This window comes from Vulpes vulpes, chromosome 3 (genome assembly GCF_048418805.1).
Source record: "Vulpes vulpes isolate BD-2025 chromosome 3, VulVul3, whole genome shotgun sequence".
NCBI lineage: Eukaryota > Metazoa > Chordata > Mammalia > Carnivora > Canidae > Vulpes > Vulpes vulpes.
The window spans coordinates 33521839-33539631 of NC_132782.1; the positions used below are offsets into that span (position 1 = coordinate 33521839).

At 40.2% G+C, this 17793-nt stretch overlaps 1 protein-coding gene across 17 annotated transcripts in view; it reads left to right on the forward strand.

The window, feature by feature from the left end:
- Positions 1–17793, forward strand: part of TBL1XR1 (TBL1X/Y related 1) — a 166829-nt gene that overhangs the window by 40567 nt on the left and 108469 nt on the right. For 6 of the 17 annotated variants that reach the window (XM_072752163.1, XM_072752171.1, XM_072752162.1 and 3 more), the window contains one exon: positions 8971–9178. The exons of 10 other annotated variants lie outside the window; for them this stretch is intronic. The gene's annotated coding sequence lies outside the window, so the exon portion shown is untranslated. Of the gene's footprint in view, positions 1–8970; positions 9179–17793 lie in introns of those variants that run through there. One more of the 17 variants, XM_072752169.1, reaches the window with a different exon arrangement.

The window sequence follows — 17793 nt, forward strand, 5'->3', positions numbered from 1 at the left end:
AACTGGGACTTTTGGTGAGCCTTCACTTGGGACAAATATTTTCACACTTGGTCAGACCATCCATGCATATTTCTCTTCCTTAAATTATTCTGCATACCTGTTTCAGGTAAAGACCTGACCTGGGAATCTAGCCAAGTCAGTGCTCTCCATTTAGGAATTGGTATGAATCTCACTGTATTTCCCTTTCTCGATAATGTGGACTATCCCTCACCCAGTGGGAGGATTTCTTTTTTTTAACTTAAGACCTCCTTCAGATGCGGCAGGGTTATGGCTGAAAGAATCCATTTCTGGGTGACAGCCAGCATGTAATACAGAGTCCTGTGTCATGCAGGCCCATCGTTTTTTTTCTCTCTCAATCAGCTAATCATAGAGAATCTCCTATGTAGGGGATAGGCATTGTTTGAGGAAGAAATAGCAGTGCATGAGGAGTAGGCACCCTGAGGCTGTGAGCCACCTGCTCGTGCTTCCCAAGCATCCGGGGTCTTGTTCTGTACGTACTACAGCCACTGAGTGATGGAGTATCTCTGTCACGTCAGCTTTGACTTTGTGGATCAGATGATGATAATTATCGGTGGCAGCTCAGGTTCCATAGTTCCTTGTGGTTAGCTGTTCATTCTCTACGAGTATAAAAAGTACAAGGATTGTTTTGGTTTGATGCAGAAGGTATAGTTTTGCCCTAGAAACTCTTAGAGGTTTCTGCTCCGATTTTCCTAAGGAGATTTGCTGATGGCTCCTCTTGGCGCTGATCGGTTGAACTTTGAGCACCATTGCAATCAGAGTTCATTTTGGTCACATGGCTTAGCAACTTGTACCCGTATCCTAGATTGGCTGGAGAGCTTCTCTCTTCCTCTGGGCCATACTTCAAACTGCTGGATTTCTGGTCACTCGGTAAATAGATGTGCATGCATATTGGTATATGTTGTTTCCAAAGAGGCCCACAGAGTTTTCTGCTTCTTTCTTTGTTGAAGAAAATACAGGGTTTTCATTTTGGAGGGCAAGTCACAATTGACTTGCCACACTCCATTGGTTCCTAGAACTAAGTAGTGATGGCAGGACCCAGTTTTTTCTTGGGACCTGGACCTTTTTATTGGTCTTCTGGCATATGTGTCTTATTAAGGCATCTAGAGGACTGCTGTTTCCTCCTCACAAGGTCTTACTGACTTGATTTTATCAGTGTAGTGGACCAGTTGATGTGCAGCGATGTGGTGAAGTAAGCTCATAGAGAGCTAGAGACCTGACGAGCTTGAGGCAGTAGAGTGAATATGTACTGCTGTCCCACCCAAATGAAAGCAAATTGCTTCTGAGGTTCTGTCTGTAGAAATAGAGAAACCATTTGTCAGAACTATAGCTGCATTTCAGGTACAGTCCTAGAGATCACATTTGGGTTACCAGCTGTGCTTGTAGTCATTAAGCTTAGAATACAATTATTGTGTGTTCGGCATTAGCCAAACAGTTGTTACCTGCATATCTGCATATCTGCATTACCTGCATATCTGCCAGAGGTTGGAACTCTTGCATCCTTTGATTCTTTGATCATTCCCCCAGGAGTGCAGTGCTTTGGAGGGACTGCTCCAGGGGTTCATATATGAACCCCACGTTTCTGTCATGGCATCACTGTGGGTTTTTGTCAGTTGGTAGCCGGCTGGGACTGTCCTTTTCAGTTATATAGTCAGCACCTGGAGAAATGACCTAAGATGAGGGGATTGATCCACTCTCCATAAGTGGGCTTGGGCCAAAACTTGATATATTCTTTGAAAACTGTAATCCCTTATTCTGACGCATGCATCACAGTGATGCTAAGAGGTCCTTAAGGGGTTAGTTCTAAGAGTTAGATTTTATAGTCTCAAAAAGGTCAGGGTATTTCCCTTTCCCAGGTACATGGTTAGTTACCCTAATAAGTGACTGTTTTCTTTTGTGGAAAGCCATGAGGAAAAGAACAGTACTTGTGTTTGGAGGGTACTTTGCCTTACCTTCATTCTAGAGGTTCTGGGTCTAATAACTTGGAGAGGCTGTGGTTTTCTGTTTCGTGGCTCATGTCCTGTCCCCTCTGTCAGCCCCAGTGTGCCAAACCTAGAGTTGTTTATTTGTGCCGGTTGGGGATCAGCAGACTTGTTCAGTGGGTGCCCACATGTGAAATGTTTTAGGGTTTGTGTGCTGTAGTCTCTGAAAAAACTGCCCAGCTCAGCCATTGTAGTGCTAAAGCAGCTGTAGATAATACATACATAAATGGACATGTCTGTGTTTCCATAAAACTCTATTTTAAAATACACACTGGGTCATATTTAGACTGCAGGTTGTAATTTGTCTACTGCTAGTACAGATCTTACAGGATTATGATGGGATGTCCTAATATTATGATTTTAGGGACTTTCCACTGTTCTTGCAGACAAACCAGTTTGATAACCACTAGGTTCCTGTTTCTCTAATCTTCTTTGGTACCACTTGTTATATATAATTAAGCAGTGAACAACTATTGGACTATGCATTTTGGTCATAGCTCTGGAGCAAGGGTTGGCAAGCGATAGCCTACAGGCTAGAGATGGCCTGCACTTGTTTTTGTTGATCCATAAGCTAAAAATGTTTCACATTTTTGATTGGAAAAAAATAGGGTGATAATATCCTGTAAGTGAAAATGATATGAAATTCAAATTTTCCTATCTTGGAGCACAGCCGCACCAGTTTGTTTACATATAATTTATGGCTGCGCTCACTTCACAGGAACAGAGTAGGGTAGTTGAGACAGACCGGTGGCCTTAAAATAATGTCCTATCTGGCCCTTTATAGAAAAAACATTTGCTGATCCCTGCTCTAAGGTTGGAGAAAAATTCTTTTGTTTCACACTCAGTAACTGCCTTGTTCTCTGTCAGGGCCTTGACTCAACAATTTACACTGTGAATATGTCGCTTTCTGGGTTTGAACTCTCCAGTTAGAAGCAAGTCCTCCTCCCCCGTCCTTGTGTATCCACCTCATGTGTTTCATAGCTTTCCACTGCTGGAAGGTCTCCACTTGGTCCCCGACGCCTTGTTTTAAAGGCACTTTATTACATATGACTGCAGTTGGTAATGTAATTTTGCCATAGTCTGAATAAGCTGTCAGAGGCCCTTCTTATGTAATTGTTTCCCTATTGTAACCAAACTCAACTAGATAACATTCTCGGATTCCCATTACCTTAAATATTTGCTCATCACCTCAGTAATTTCAGAATTTAATGATATACATAATATTAGTCAATATTTTTATTCAACTCTTACTGTGTGCATGCACTTGTCACACTTAAGTGCTTAGTATAGTGTTCGCAAAAGATTAGCTGACATTTATTTTTTTCATTTAAAAATAACGCTTCCCCCCACACTTCAGGTATTATTAAAGAAAGACCAAAAAACTTCATTGGCCATTAAAATTTTAAAAAATCACATTAAAATTAAATTGGAATGAATGACAAATTAATAGTTTTGTTTATAATATTTCTCCTCCTTAAAAAAATTTGTAGATAAATTTGTTATTTGCAGTAGTTATGTTTATGAAGTTGTGAACACTGAATTAGCATGTAATGAACCGTTTGCTCTTAGGGGAAATGCAAGATTAGGTTCCTGTGAGCCTCTGGTCACATTTTCATCAGCTGATCAATAATAACCTTGTTTTGTGTGCTTTTGTTTAAAGACCCCTTATTTCATATATGTTGTTGATTCATTAACATTGCCTTCATGGCCAACAGCATTATGACTCCTCCATGAGCAGAGCTCATGTATTACGCATTTTCTCCATAAGGCATGTCACAGCCAGCAACGCTAGACGAAACTTCAGCACTATGCTTGGTCCTGAAAAAACAGTAAGTAGTAAAATCACCAGCAAAAAGCACAAAATACAGAAGTTTGGCACTAAATGTACCACACAAAGGACATTTGTTTATAGAATGAGGACTGAAACCAGAAAGCAGAATGCCGTGTTATTTGCTGGGTATGTGCACAATAAGCAGCTCCAGTTTTTTGCTGTTCTGTACAAGTCTGAAGATTGCATAGGCACCATAAGTATTAACTTTGTGGTTACATATACATTTTAGCAAGTAGGCAGATCTCACAAATATGAAATCCATGAATAATGAGGATTGACACTATCTTCCCAGATGCCACAATTTTTCATTTTATCTTTTATTTATATTTTAATTTTTTCACCTTTTAAGGTTAGTTTTGAATTGTATTAAAATACGCATAACCTAAGAGTTTAGTTGTATGCACGTGGCTGTACAAGTATTCTCCAGAACTCTTTATGTCTGTACTCATTAAACAGTTTGCTTCCCTCCCTCCATTTCCTGGCAGCTACTCTCTACTTCCTGTGAACCTGAGTGCACTAGATACCTCATAGAAGGGGCGTTAGGATTTGTGTGACTGGCTTCATTGACTTCGCATTATACACAGGGTTTATCTGTGTTGGAGCACGTGTCACTTTCCTCTTTAAGGCTGAATAATACTCCCATTTTATGCGTAGACCCCATTTTGTTTATCCAGGTATCCTTTGGACCCTTGGGTTGCTTCCACCATTGGGCTATTGTGAATAATGCTGCTGTGAACATAAATACCCCTCTGAGACGCTGCTTTTTTTTTTTTTTTCTTCCAACAGTGGTTTATCTTTTCTGTGTTATTCATATGTGTGTGTTATATATGTATATATATTGCAAAAATGTGCTAAGTAAGTAGAAAAGCAAACAAGTAAAAGTTGTCAGTTTGGGTGCCTGGGTGACTCAGTTGGTTAAGCACCCAGCTCTCGATATCCGCTCAGCTTATGAGGTCAGGGGTGTGAGATGAGCCTGGGCCAGACTCAGGCTGAGTGTGGAGCTTGAGATGCTCCCTCTTCCTCTCTGCCTCCCCTGCACTCACTCTCCCTCCGTCTCAAAAAAAAAAAAAAAAAGTCAGTTTGACCTCATCCCATTCACCAGAGACAGCATTATTTGTAGTTTGGTATGTGTTCTCTCCTATGTACACAGTTCAAGTGTATGCGTAACATATGTGAAAATATTTAATATGACTTTTGTGCATTTACAGTTCAGTAGAGTTTAGTAGTAGTTGGGGTCATATGCATACCGTTCTGTATATTGTGGATATTTCACATAAATATATCTGTATCTTAAGTACTATCTAGTATTCTGATTTCTGTTGTACCATATTTTTTAGAAATCAGGTTTTAAATTTAAAAGTAATGCATACGTGTGTTAGAAAAAACTCCACAAACAGTACAGAATGGTGTGAAGAAAAGTAAGGATATCTTTTCTTCCTTTATTTTTCTTTATTCGCTCTTAGTCTTCCTTCCAGGAGGCAGGTGTTGTTTGCTGTAGTAGCTTTAAATAATGAATTATGCTAAAGATACTTATTTCTTGATATATTAACCAAGAGGCACATCGAATATGAAGGTTTCGAGGGAATTAGTGCATTTACTCTTCCTTATACTTCCTCTTTCCAACTTTTTAAATATCACTACAGAGTACAGAGTAGATTTTGCAGCTCCTTAGTTTTCTGTCTCCTTTTTTGCTTTAGGATGTTCTAGAAACTGAAAAAGAATTAGTAATTTTTATGATTATTTACTGCATAATGTTTATGAGAATGGAATATAGTGCTGTTATTAAACTTCTATTCCAGGAGAAACTCCCACCGTCAGTGATAAGAGTATCCTCATTTCTCGTGTATGGAAAATTTAAATTTCTGAGGGTCTAAGAAGTCTTTATTTTGACTCCTAGTGGCAAATCTGACCAGTTAAGAGCAATGCTTTGCAACCTTTTACGTCGTGATAGGTAGGTATCATAGAAATTGATACTGTTTGAGGGGTGAAGCTGCTCATAGCAGGGATCTCTGGTGACCCACTTATTTGTAGGATACATGGGGGGAAGCTCTGGGTCATTACAGGAATCTCGTTTCCTGGAACTTGGAGGACACGGCTCTGCTGTCTTTAGCATCCAGTATTTCTGATGAGAAGATGAATGTTAGTTTCTTGTTTCCCTTTGGCACCTTTCTTGGTATTCTGGAATTTTACTAGCATGAGTCTGTTTAGTCATGGGTCTTTTTCCATTTATTATTTCATTGTTTTTGTTTTGTTGAATCTTTTCACCTTCTTACTGAATCTTTATCTCTTGGAGAGTTTACTGTGTTCCCCTCAACCCACCACTCCCTTTTGAAAATTAATTTCCTTCCACCTCTGTTCTCTACTTTTGGATGTTTTGTGTAAGTGGATCTTGGACCTCCTTCTAGATATTCATTCATATCTAATTTTTTTTCTTACAGCTTTTAACTGTTTGTAGGGGTTTTGTTTTTCCATTTTTGATTTGCTTTGCCTTGGAAGAAGGCAGCTCCCTTGAACCTTACGTTACAAACAACGTGGTGTTTAATCATGCTTCTGTTCTGCTCCTGCATTTCTGTTTTCTCCGTGAACAGTTCTGTTTATCTTGTTCCTCTTTCATACTGTCCGGCTTCTCCACGTGTTTAGTGGATCCTGCGTAGTGTTTGCAGTTGCAGGGTGTCTGCTGCACTATCGCTCATCTCCACCAGGCCTCTATCTTGAAATGGTGGTTTTGGTGTGGTAGGTTCTGTGAAGTTGGATTCGGTGTGGGTGGACCAGCCGCCTGGCCCCCTTCCAGGCAGGGGGTGCGAGGTGTCCCGCAGGTGGGGAGCGCTCTCCTCTGTTTCACTTGGCTGCTGTTAGGAAGTTAATCCCTTTCTCCCTCTTTCCCCCCTGGCGCTCCCCCCTCTTACTCCCCTCTGGGTGTTAGAGGCGCGGTGGGCCCCTGTGTGCCTGGCTGCGCTCGCCGCGGGACTAGCCCAGGCGGAAGGGCCTCCCTCCTAGAGAGCAGGCCTTTGGCTTGATCCTAAAGGCAAGAGCTGCCACCACCATGTCCCTGATGGCGAGTCAGAGGAGGAGGGAGGGGGGCGCTGTCCTGGGTTAGGTGGCGCCAGCAGCACCCTGACGAAGCACCCCCGTGGTTTCCTCCTCCCTGTGGTTGTGACCAGCATGTCCTTGAAAAGATTGAGGTGGGTTCTGTATGGGATTTCCTCTTCTTTTTCCCCTCTGTTAATCCAGTCTGTCCTACGTTCTATCTGCCTAGATTTCTTAAAAACTTATGATTGTTCAGCGACATGTTTTCTTGTTTTGCCACGGTGCTATCCTTTCATTTTAATTTCGGCCTTTTTCCTGCCATTTCATGGGGACCTTGGGAAGGAGGAGAGAGAGAGAAATTTATTTAGTCTGCTACCTTGAGCTATAAATGACTAATTTGTGAGTGATTTTAAAAGGTGGGTAAAAACTCAAATACATCCTTCTTTTTTTGTGCCTTAGCAGGAACATTAACTCGTCTTCCCCCCCTCCCCCCCAGTAACCAAGAACATTTTACTGTCCAGCCCATGCTCACAGCTCACTGCTGTTTCCCGGGCTGGGCCTAGGGCTCCGTGTGGAAGAAGGCCCGCTCAGCCACAGCGACATCGCTGGTCATCGCCTTCTGAATGTTGGCTTTCGTTTGTTTGTTTTTTTTTTTTTATATATAAATATAAGGTTGTATGTGTGACTGAAGCCATCTTTTTTAAAGAGACAACATATATTGCATAATGTTTATTCAATCACTCATGAAAATGGTCAGAAAACTGATAAAATTGGGTTGTTACCTGTAGTGAAACAGCAAAGCAGAGAAACATTTTTGAAAATGATTTAGTAAAAGCCTGGGGGAAGAGAGGGAGAGAACAGCTAACTCAATTTTGTTCTTATCATCTTATATGGATGCGTAGTTCAGTTTTTAGCATAAACTTTGCCAGAGGGGAAGAAACATGGTACCTATGTCCCAGATACCTTTTCACTTACCGTCTTGTAAACCTTGATGGTTTTTTTGTTTTGTTTTTGTAACGTCTTGAGGATATTAGGTGAAGGGTTTTACTGCCTAAATGCTTTTAAACTTTAGGCCTTTGATGAAAAATCAAGAAGGTAGGTGAGTGCATACAAGTGTAATAGAGACAGTGCTTATGTGTGTGGCTCTCAGACTTTTTTGGTCTCTGGTCCACAGTTAGACATGCACCTACATTGCTGCCTTGTACGTGCGTGTGTGTGACACTGAAATGAGAGTTTCATGGAACAGTATTTGCCTTTCATGTGGTATACTGATTTTATCTATTTCATTAGCACAAAGGGTATGCTCTGCTAACTTTATTTATGATCCACTAATAGGTTGTGACCTATGGTTTGAAAACCCCCGATTTAGGTCCTCATCTGTTAGAATAATGGGAAAATGGAGGGATTTGGATTGAGGAGACCTGGATAGATCTAAGTTTATAGTTTTGAGTAATTTCCTTCTTGGAGTCTGTTTTTGCAAGTGTAAAATGGGAATAATACTATCTAGTTAGTTCGATTATTTTAGTTTAAAAATAAATGCAAAGTGCCTAGCCATGGTAGGGATAATGTAGATATTTAAAAATCAGAAGATTTTTTTTTTTTATCATTTTCGTTATTTTTACTATATATGCCACCTGCCATGTTGTAGGCACTGGAATTCAAACGTCGGGGAGGTAGGTTAACATTTTATCAATAAAGAGACACGTAAACATAACTGCCTCACTGGTGAGAAGGATGTTAGTAGAGTACTTCAGAGGCATAGTGACCTAATGGAGGAAATTGGAGTTGGGCAAGTACAGGTATGCTTTTATTTTTAAAGTTTCAAGGAACAGGGTCCCTCAAATTACCTCTAGCTAAATGGAGTTTTACATTAAGGATACATAAGGGACATAAGAAAAAAACAGGATTTAAAGCTGCAAAGATAGGTGTTTCAGAGAAGGGCAGTACCGTTTTGATCATAACGAATTGTTTTCGTTTTCTGACTTCATGGATAATTGGCACATCTTCTAGAATATAATAGAATTCTCTTGTGTTTCCTCCAGTAGTGGCAGGACTAGGTCTCCAAGTCAAGGCCGGTGTTCGTCATTATAACTCCGTTCCCTCTCTCACCAGGTCAGAGTCTGCTCTTTGATTTCTGCTGGAGTGTCTGCTGACCTCTGTCGAACTCGTGGGTTTCTTGACTCCTGGAGTTTTGGTTGTAAGCATCAGTAGACTCTAGATACTGAAACTAAAAAAAGGAGAGACGTGGTGGCTTACCGAAGCGAAGAAAAAATGAACAAGAGATCTAGGACATAGGAATCGGTGAGCTGACTTGGAAGTGGTTAGTAATCAGTTCAAATTATTTTCCTTTATGGTTCTTCTCTTTACATTCAGATACCTGGGAAGGAGGGAGTGTGATTTGCCTAGCTTGAGCTAGGTTTCCATCCTGTGGCCAGGGGAGGAGAGGACGTTGTGCTGTACGTTCCAGCCCAGCCTGTGGTGGAAGCTGTGTGGCTCCTCTAAGGCCCAGTTAGAGGCCTGCTCCAGAAGGGAGCTGGGTCCCGGCACCAAACCGACAGACGCCCAGGATAGTGCAACTCACTGGGTGTGGAGTTTGTGGGGGGCTGTACGCATTTTATTCCAACTCCAAAAAGAGTGTGTCTGGTCCTTCATCATTATCCTGCGTAGAGTGTGTCAGTGGACACACGTCTGGTTTAAGAAGCGAGCAGAACTTTGGACCAGTATGTGACCAGGGCTTATGGCATGTATTTTGAAATTATGTGATAGGAGAAGAGGGAGATAATAAGGATAGTGCCATCCTGGGGATCTCAGATTCATTTAAGCTGTGAAATTATATGACCATATTTATGTTTCAGAACGTTTAGAGGCTTCATAAAGGTTGGAGTTGGGACAAATGGCTCTGTGAGCAGATAGAGGCAGCAAGGCTGGTAAGAAAGCTGTTGAATTAGTTGAGATCCAGATTTTTAAGGCCCTCTCTGATCTTCCCATGTACCTCTTGGATTTAATTTTCTGCTCTTTGTCCCTTGCTTACCTCTCTCTAGCCATACTTATCTTTTGATCCAGTCAAACTAGTTCATGCCTCAGAGCCCGTGTGCTTGCTTGGAATACTCTTATCTTTGGTTGGCACTTGCTTGGATTCTTCTCATTTGTACCTCAGCTCATAATGTCCCTTCCTCCTCTCCTGGTTAGCTTTTCTAATCCCTTGCATGTGTATTTTTTCACTGTCAGATTATTCTGTTTTATTTTCTCCATAGCAGTTACATTTTTTTTTTAACTTGTTCCACAAACAGTGGCAGGGAGTTATGGTTTGGTTGCTAGTGGAGACTCACAGGACCCCGAAACACAGTGCTGATAGGTCTAATTTATTGCTGAAAAAGGAGACAGTACTGCAAGTGCTTTGAAGTAAGGTTACACGCTCACAACCAAAGGTTGCCTCTTAGCAGTGGACCTGGAGAGGTTAAGTGTGGATTCCAGGTTGTCTTCCCCCTGTAGGATCGTCTTGGACAGGCTGTCTTTCTCAGACTGGGATCCCTGATGTGTGCAAGAAACACCATGAAACCAGGGAGCCCACAGTGGAGTCTCCCCTGCCGGCCACCTAGGCTTCTGGCAGAGTCTTCTGGGGTCTCAGCGGTTGCAGACCGCCTGACTCCCTGTTAACTGTGAGTAGTGCTGACAAGCAGGTCAGACAGCCCAAAACTCGTTGGACCCAGGGTTTCAAGGCATCATTATTAATCGGCACGTTTTATGCATCTCCTAGGCATCCGTGTCGTGGAGGTGCCTCTTTTATTTCAGCAGTTTACTCAGGCCAGTTGCAGGCCTGTTGGAATTTACTCCCAGAGTGCTTTTTGCTTATGTGTTTGTTTCTTTCTCTGCCATTAGAATGCAAATGCCAGCAGAGGAGGAATCTTGTCTGTGTGGGAAGATAACAGTGAATTTTTTAATGTGTGTAAGATTTAACAGTGGATATTCAGAATGACCAAAAGTATCTTTTCCATTTAGGGTCTTTTTTTTTTTTTCTTTCAACTTTTAGGCTTGAAAGGACGAAGCACTTTATGCAGTGTTGAGGTCAGGATGCAGTGATGTTCCCCTTCTTATACTCCTTTATCTTTCCTTGACTCCCTTGTAAGGGTCTTTATGATTAGGCAACTAAGGTAGTTTCCCTTTTTTTCTGTTTTGCCATATGTCTTTGGGAAAGGCTTGGATATACAAAAAATTCTCTCTCAACTGTCTCCTATAAAAAAATTAAGATATTTTTATAAGGAGGTAAGGCAGTCATAGCTACTTTTTAGGAGTACCTTTTATTCAGCAAACATTTGTAAGTCTTTCTTGTTTTTTGAGAGCGAGAGCGCGCATGCACTTTTGGGGGGTGCAGGGGCTGAGGGCTCCGTGCCCAGTGCGGAGCCTGATGTGGGGTCAGTCTTGTGACCCTGAGATCATGACCTGAGCTGAAATTAAGAGTCAGATACTTACACACTGAGCCACCCAGATTTCCCTACGTTGTTGTTTTTTATGTACCTTATATGTGGTCCTTAGGAGGACACCATGAGGGGGACAGTAATGTCCTTATTTTAAAGAAATATAATGTGAGGCTCAGAAGTTAAGCCTCAGGGCTTTACACGCTCAGGGCTGTTCTTAGTAATCATTTGGAACAGGTAGTTGTGCGCCTAGGTCATTAGAGCTCCCAAAGCAGAACTCACCTCTAACCCTGTAGCAGAAACACGGTGGCAAGACCCTTACTGTCAATGCTAGGAGATGACTTTGCAACGTACGGTCGCAATAGAGTTGAGAAAAAAGTCCAGGTTCTGCCCCTAATAGCTTGGTGAGTCCATGTTAACCATGACTTCTGGTGCTTTGTCTTATTCCTCTGTTTCCTTTTGTACTTAGCTATTTAGAACTCTCTTTTCTCCTTTGCTGGATTCATGTCAAGTAGTCAGATGGTTATCTTGAAATGGATGCTCCTGATAGGCTGCATAAGTTGTGTTTTATATTCTCTGAAACATAGTTTTCTGTTGCTCCTGTGCTACTGACCTCACAATAAGCCTCAGTAAATCAGCTCCTTTTACAGTCTATCTAAATCCCACGTATTTTAGCCTTTTAAAATATTTCTAGATTGTCTTCCTCTGAGAGATGGGAAGTATTTTTGTGCATCTAGGTTCTGGTCATGGGTCTCTAATTTTGCTTCCCATTCAGGTAACCATTTTTTGATTCATACTTTTGCACATTTGAACATCTTACAGGGCTCAAAGTTTAAAATGTTACCAAAGTGTATATACACTGAAAAGCCCTTCTCACATCTACCCCTTACCCCTTGGTTCTTCTTCTCCTGGGAGCTTGTTGTCCCCTCTGTTATGTATCCTTCCAGACATGAGGCTGTTACATGCGAGCACATTTGTACTCCCCCCTTCTCCCTGCAGCCTAACAGTGTGCCGCGGTGACCGTGGTGACCCGAGGAGTTTGCTCCTGCTCTTTCCAGAGTGAATAATGCTTCGCTGTAAGAGGCTTCTGTTGATGGGCGGAACTGCATTTATTCTGCAAGAGTGACTTTGTAGGTTAGTTACTCTGTGTAGATCCTCCGCATGTCAGCAAGCATGTTTTGAGTAATAAATACCCGCAGTGGGGTCTTAGGATCAAAGGCTCCGCTCTGACACTTTGCTGCCACGTTGTGTCCACGGAGGCCGTGGGGACGCTCCTTGCAGCAGCGTCCAGCGTGATGCTACCAGGTGCGGGTAGCACTTGTTTGTTTGCTTGATTTTTGGCACTTTTATCTTTACCAAGCCGGCAGATGAAAAATGCTGTCTTTCTTTCTTTTTAAAGATTTGCTTTTCCTTGTCATATAATAGCTATAATACATACAGAGGCACAAAATATAGCTTGATGAATTTTGCAGATTAAACAGACCCGTGTAACCACTGCCCCAGTCATTACTTCATCCCCAGCCCCCGGAGAGATGACCATTATCCTGACTTAGAGCACAGATTATTCTCGTGCTTCCTGGAAATCGTACAGCATACGTCCTTATTTATGGCTTCTTTGCTCACCATCGTATCTTAAGATTCATCAAAGTTATTATCGGAAGTTCCTAGTGAGATCTTAATTTGCACTTCTCTTATGAGGAGAAAATCTTTTCATGTTTCAAGCTTTAAATTTTTATGAGTACCTTTTCATGTTTCAGGCTTTAAAATTCTTATTTTCTGTAAGCTATTTTCTGTATCTATGGGTGGGTGATCATTTTCTCATGGGTCTCCTTGTGTAAAGGAAGTTAATCCATTATGTGGCAGTGGAATTTGTACCTGTCTTCTAAAGTTTGCCACGACTTTTGACTTGGCATATGATGGTTCCTGCATGAAGATTTTTAAAAATTACATAATTTTTTGATGGCCATTACATTTTTTTCTCCCATTGTTTTCCTCAATAGACCTACTATTTTCTGATCATCCAATAACTTTGGTTAAATCCACTTTAATGTCCATGAAGATGCAAGTGTAACGAAGAAATGAAAAATGATAATTGCTGACAGTGAAATTTGAGTCCAATATAAATGGGGTATAAGAAGAAAATATTGTCACTGTTCAAGAGACTCTAGATACGTAGTCAGAGGAACTTAACAAAGCTACAGGCAAATGAGGAAAGTGGCTGTGATGAAAAGGATGATGTTCCAAAGGAAGTGATGCTGGCAAAAAAACTTCACTCTAATGGGACTCTCTCAGAGACGTTTATGACCTTCAAAAATGCAAGGGCTAAAATAAATATTAGAAGCTGGTCCCAACTCAGAAAGGAGTATGACAATTCCTCAATGTGTATAAAATATGAAAGATGTGCTGTATTAGAAGTCATACCATGAGAAAAGACAAATGTGGTCAAACAACTTGATAAGTTATTTACAAAGAGATAAAGCACTTTATTTGAAAAATTACAGTATACTAATTTTAAAATATAATTTTATATAATATAATTATATAATATATAATTTTATATAATGTCAAAACATATTTTATAGTCTTACTGTATTTTTATTTTTTTATGTAACAGTTTTTAACGTTTTTGTTTTTGTTTTTGTTTCTTTTTAGAGTTTTTATTCATTTGAGAGCCAGTGAGCTAGAGCACCAGCCAGGGGGGATGGGCAGAGGGAGAGGGAGAAGCAGGCTCCCCGCTGAGCAGAAAGCCCTACTCAGTGCTCCATCCCAGGACCCCGAGATCATGACCTGAGTGAGCCACAGGCAGCTGCTTGACCAGCTGAGCCACCCAGGCACCCCTGTTTTGATCATTTTAAAGGTCACAGAACAGGTCCCACTGATTGAGGTCACTTTGCTTGGTTTCATCTCATCCGATCATTTCTGTGACCACACTAGCATACCAAATGAGGACTGCCAGTATATGTTTAAACAGACAGCCACCCTCTAGCTCCTTAAGTTGACTGGTAAGTCTCGGAAAATGATCTCTTTATTGTCTGTTCTGACCTTGGAGTCCATCATTGATTAAATAGAATTGTAAAAAGGGGTATGTTCTTCATGTACTTAGGACTTGAGTTCTTGGAGCTGCTCTGGATCTCATTTCTTCCCTAAGTTGCCAAATGTGTATCTTAATAGTCTCATGAGCTTTATGAAGAGGACTCTAGAAGGTTATGAGGGACAACAATGATTTTGTGTATTTCTTCAGAACCTATTTATTATATACTAGATACTGTGTAAAGGATGTGCAGATAGATTAAAGCTAATATAATGGAGTTGTGTAGAAATATAGAAGAATTAAAGTTCATGGTACTGAAAAATTTAAGACATTTTTTACAGTGTTGCTGAATTCTTTGCTGTATTCTGTGGTAATAGCAATACCACCTTGTTTTCAAGGAAATTGGTGGGAATTGTGTGCAAATTGAGCATTTTTATATGGGTCAGGTGGCAGCATGTCTAATACCTGTCATGAAACAGATACTTTAATGGAAGTAATATGTTACAGAAATAATTGTACTTGGGCAGCAGGTCCCATACTGATTGTAATCTGTCTGTGGCAGATTAATGTTTAAAACAAGTAGCCAAATTTTGGATTGTGAACGTGTTTTATGAGCAGAGTAAGTTAATCAACTCAGGACTTTTAAGTTATTATTGGAGCTAGGTTTTGAACCTCCCAATCCAGTGCTTTTATGCCTAAAAAACCTGAACCTAAATTGTTAAATAATTATAACTTAACATTATGTATAGTTATTTAGAAAGGATTTGATTTTGACTTCATTTCTCTATAAAAGCTTGGTTTCTGCATCTTCATTTTCTTTGGGGATGAAATGAAAGTTACTGGTTCTAAGTACTTACTGAACACATTTTTATTCAGTATTTTTGGAGAGCCTGTGCTGAGAGCTCTAAGGGATATAAAAATGGTTGTTGGCTACCATGAAACTTTAATAGGTAAGATAAGTCTTGAATACAGGATACACAGAGCTGAACAAATGATACAGTTAACAATCATCTTTTGGGTGATACTCCTTTTGAACTTAAGGGAGGACTTAAGTTCCTCTAAGGAGTAAGCAGTTATTTCCAGCTAGGAGAATGAGAGCAGGCTTCATGGGTGCACTGTAGCTCATCAAGGGCTTCAAAGATAGCTGATGGGCATGTTAACAGAAGCATTATCAATTGGAGCAGACAATGCTGATTAAGTCCTGAAGATAAGAAAGCTTCTCTGATGTGTCTTAATTTTATTACATATCCTGTTTTGGTTAATGATTTTTGATAGTTGATTGTTGGATTATTAACATCAGTTTTTGTTCTTAAAACAATGTTGCTTTATGTTTCAGGATTGTGTAGTATAGTAGGTCCCAAGGTGTGATCTCAGGTAGCATCAACATCTCCTTGTACCTGTTAGACACAGATCCTTGGTTCCACCCCAGTCCTAGCAGTTGGCACTGAAAGAATAGGGGTAGGACCCAGTGATCTGCTTTAAAAGCCTTACCTTGATTTGAGAGGACCAGGCACGTATAGTCCATTGTTACCTTTTGAAAAAAATACACATCAGCTTTATTTGATAGAGTTTACTTTCTTTTTATATGTGATCCTTCTCTAGAAGCTGTTAATGATTAATCACCCACTTGGTAACTTTGATTAAAAGTCCTTGCTCTCCAACTTATTTTATTTGATTATAAATTTTTTTTATTAGTTTGAAGGGTAATTTTTTTTATTTGAAAATCTGGAATTTATTTAGGGAGCTATTTTGATTGTCAGTGGTAATTATAAAGAAAATTGCCAGGCCATCTCCTTGGCACATCAAGTATACTTGCTGTTTTATTGTCACCTAGAATATAAGATTGGGGGCAGCCCGGGTGGCTCAGCGGTTTAGCGCCGCCTTCAGCCCAGGGCGTGATCCTGGAGATCCAGGATCAAGTCCCACGTCAGGTTCCCTGCATGGAGCCTGCTTCTCCCTCTGCCTGTGTCTGCCTCTCTCTCGCTCTCTCTGTGTCTCTCATGAATAAATAAATAAAATCCGTAAAAAAAAAAAAAAAAAGATTATAAGAATGAGGTCATTGGATATATAGGAAAAATTAGTTTTATAGTAATTTGTTTTGAAATTGTAATAATTCATTATTTCTAATTAAAATCTAATAATTGATTTAATCTAGTAATTGACAAATTGCCAGACTTTTCCAAAACAGCTGTATTTTACATTTTGACCGGTAGTATTTGAGGGTTCCAATTTGGCCACATCCTCAACCACCATTATTATTATTTTTAAAATTTTATTTATTTTAGAGAGGGAGAGGAGGAGCAGAGGGAGAGGGAGAGTCAGACTCCACACTGAGCACGAAGCCTATCCAGGGGCTGGATCCCACAGCCCTGAGATTGTGACCTGAGCTAAATAAAGTCAAGAGTCAGATGCTTAACCATGAGCCATCGAGGTGCCCCTCAACTACCATCATTACTGTCCTTGGTTTTGGTAGCCTTCTTAGTGATTTTGATTGGCATTTCCCTGATGTCTAGTGATGTTGAAAGTATTTTCATATGTTTATTGGCCATTTGTATATTGTCTGTGGTGGAATAGCTAGCTATTCAGATACTTGGCCTATTTTAAAATTAGGTTGTTTGCCGCCTTCTTCTTGAATTGTACTATTTCTTTATATATTATGGACACAAGTCCCTTATGTTTTGCAAAAATTTTCTTCTGTGGGCTTTCACTTTCTTGGTGGTGTCCTTTGAAGTGAAAAGGTTTTAAAGTTTGTTGCTTGTGCTTTAGGTATCCTGTCTAACCATTGCTTAATTCAGAGTCACTTAGGTATTTGATCCATTTTGATTTAATTTTTTTATATGGTATGAAGTAGGATTCTAGTTGTATTCTTCTGCATATCCAATTGGATATCCAGTTGTCCCAGCACCCATTTCTTATAGTGACAGATTTTTGTGAATTTTTATCTATACTTGCTAGATCTTTTTTGCACTTAAAGAGATTCTGAGTTTTACTGACTACTCCCACCCCATTGTCCAAACGGGAATAAATTTACTAACTACTAACTGTGAATAAAGCAGTGTGTTCTGTTTTAGGCGTCATATTTTTAGAAGGACACAAACTGGAGCAGGTTTTTGTAATTGTTATGTCACAAATTTTTTAAAATGGGAAATAGAACACTTGGGAGTGAGAGACGAGGAGAAAGTCCTTGCAGTAGCGAAAAGATTTTCATTTAAAGTAGAGTTAGGCTTGTTTGGTATATAGTTCCAGAAGCTCTGAGTAGGAATTCAGGTAAATACACTTGAATCCTAGAGAAGAACCTTGAAACAATTAGAGCTATGTAATAATTTAGCAAAATAGCACCGTTACACAGAAGCTCTCAACATTGGAGGAGCTCGAGCAGAGGCTAAATGATGGATCATTTTGTCATTAAAATTACAGAAAGGATTTCTGCATAGAACAAAATTTGTTGGAAGGTTTTCTTTTTTTCCTACTGTAGTTTCCTTTCTCAAT